We start from the raw sequence: 3059 nt of genomic DNA on the forward strand, positions 1-3059 counted from the left end.
ATTTGCTAAGTGCTAAGCGCTTAGTACAGTGCTCTGCACACAGTAAGCGCTCAATAAATACGATTGATGATGATTTGGGCCCAGCCGTGCGTCATTCGGCTGGACCTTTGGGCTCGGTCTTCCGCACGTGGCCGGGTTAGACGTCTTTCTGAACGCCTCACTCGGCAGAGGCCATTTCTGAGTGGGAGCCAGGGTGGGTTAGGAATGGATTGGACGCCCCCCGACCAAGAGCCAGCCGGATTTGGGATGAATCGGAGTAACGGGAAAAATCCCCGGTGATGAGCACTTGTCCGTGACCTTACCCTCCGCTGCTTCCCCTAGCTGTATTTTATAAAATAATAATTTTATTATTCAGAAACAGCGTGGCTCAGTGGAAAGAGCCCGGGCTTTGGAGTCCGAGGTCATGGGTTCAAATGCCGGCTCCGCCACTTGTCAGCTGGGTGACTTCGGGCAAGTCACTTCACTTCTCTGGGCCTCAGTGACCTCATCTGGAAAATGAGGATAAATCAATCAATCGTATTTATTGAGCGCTTACTGTGTGCAGAGCACTGGACTGAGCGCTTGGGAAGTACAAGTTGGCAACATCTAGAGACAGTCCCTACCCAACAGTGGGTAGACAACCCACTGGGGGACAACCTGATCGCCTTGTGTCCTCCCCAGCGCTTAGAACAGTGCTTTGCACATAGTAAGCGCTTAATAAATGCCATTATTATTATTATTATTAATGATAGAATTTGCTGAGTGCTTACTCAATAATAATAATAATGATGGCATTTGGTAAGCGCTTACTATGTGCCAAGCACTGTTCTAAGCGCTGGGGAGGATTCAGGGCAATCAGGTTGTCCCACGTGGGGCTTCACAGTCTTCATCCCCATTTTCCAGATGAGGTCACTGAGGCCCAGAGAGGTGAAGTGGCTTTTCCAAAGTCACCAAGCTGACAAGCGGCGGAGCCGGGATTTGAACCCACGACCTCCGACTCCAAAGCCCGGGCTCTTTCCACTGAGCCACGCTGCTTCTTACATTTTATTAAGCGCTTACTATGTGCCAAGCACTGTTCTAAGCGCCGGGGAGGTTACAAGGTGATCAGGTTGTCCCACGGGGGGCTCACAGTCTTAGTCCCCATTTTACAGATGAGGGAACTGAGGCCCAGAGAAGTTATGTGACTTGCCCAAGGTCACACAGCAGACATGTGGTGGAGCCGGGATTCGAACCCATGACCTCGGACTCCAAAGCCCGGGCTCTTTTCCACTGAGCCACACTGCTTCTCTACATCTAGAGACGGTCCCTCGCCGACAGTGGGCTCACAGTCTAGAAATTGGGCACGTTCATTCATTCATCATATTAGCGTGGCTCAGTGGAAAGAGCCCGGGCTTTGGAGTCAGGGGTCATGGGTTCGAATCCCTGCTCCGCCAATTGTCAGCTGTGGGACTTTGGGCCAGTCACTTCACTTCTCTGTGCCTCAGTGACCTCATCTGGAAAATGGGGATGAAGACTGGGAGCCCCTCTTGGGACAACCTGATCACCTTGTAACCTCCCCAGCGCTTAGAACAGTGCTCTGTACATAGTAAGCGCTTAACAAATGCTATTATTATTATTATTATTTGTTGAGTGCTTACTGTGTGCAGAGCACTGTACTAAGCGCTTGGGAAGTACAAGTTGACAACATAGAGAGACGGTCCCTACCCGACAGCGGGCTCACAGTCTAGAAATTGAGCACGTTCATTCATTCATCATATTAGCGTGGCTCAGTGGAAAGAGCCCGGGCTTTGGAGTCAGGGGTCGTGGGTTCGAATCCCGGCTCCGCCAATTGTCAGCTGTGGGACTTTGGGCCAGTCACTTCACTTCTCTGGGCCTCAGTGGCCTCATCTGGAAAATGGGGAAGAAGACTGTGAGCCCCCTGTGGGACAACCTGATCACCTTGTAACCTCCCCAGCGCTTAGAACAGTGCTCTGTACATAGTAAGCGCTTAACAAATGCTATTATTATTATTATTATTGTTATTATTTGTTGAGTGCTTACTGTGTGCAGAGCACTGTACTAAGCGCTTGGGAAGTACAAGTTGACAACATAGAGAGACGGTCCCTACCCGACAGCGGGCTCACAGTCTAGAAATTGAGCACGTTCATTCATTCATCATATTAGCGTGGCTCAGTGGAAAGAGCCCGGGCTTTGGAGTCAGGGGTCATGGGTTCGAATCCTGACTCCGCCAATTGTCAGCTGTGGGACTTTGGGCCAGTCACTTCACTTCTCTGGGCCTCAGTGACCTCATCTGGAAAATGGGGATGAAGACTGGGCGCTCCCCTTGGGACAACCTGATCACCTTGTAACCTCCCCAGCGCTTAGAACAGTGCTCTGCACATAGTAAGCGCTTAACAAATGCCATCATCATCATCAACTTGTAACCTCCCCAGCACTTAGAACAGTGCTCTGCACATAGTAAGCACTTAACAAATGCTATTATTATTATTATCATTATTTATTGAGCGCTTACTGTGTGCAGAGCACTGTACTAAGCGCTTGGGAAGTACAAGTTGGCAACATATAGAGACGGTCCCTACCCAACGGCGGGCTAACAGTCTTTGTGCAGAGCACTGTACTAAGCGCTTGGGAGGGGACAAGCCTGTGAGCCCGTTGATGGGTAGGGACCGTCTCTAGACGTTGCCAACTCATCATTCATTCATTCATTCATTCATTCAATCGTATTTATTGAGCGCTTACTGTGTGCAGGGCACTGTACTAAGCACTTGGGAAGTCCAAGTAGGCAACATATAGAGACGGTCCCTACCCGACAGCGGGCTCACGGTCTAGAAGGGCTCGTCCTTCCCAAGCACTCAGCCCGCAGTGAGCGCTCAATAAATACGATCGAATGGATGGCACATAGTGAGCGCTCAATAAATACGATCGAATGGACGGCACATAGTGAGCGCTCAATAAATACGATTGAATGGACGGCACATAGTGAACGCTCAATAAATACGATCGAATGGATGGTACATAGTGAGCGCTCAATAAATACGATCAAATGGATGGCACGTAGTGAGGGCTCAATAAATACGATC

The sequence above is a fragment of the Tachyglossus aculeatus genome, chromosome 25 (genome assembly GCF_015852505.1).
Source record: "Tachyglossus aculeatus isolate mTacAcu1 chromosome 25, mTacAcu1.pri, whole genome shotgun sequence".
Taxonomy (NCBI): Eukaryota; Metazoa; Chordata; class Mammalia; order Monotremata; family Tachyglossidae; genus Tachyglossus; species Tachyglossus aculeatus.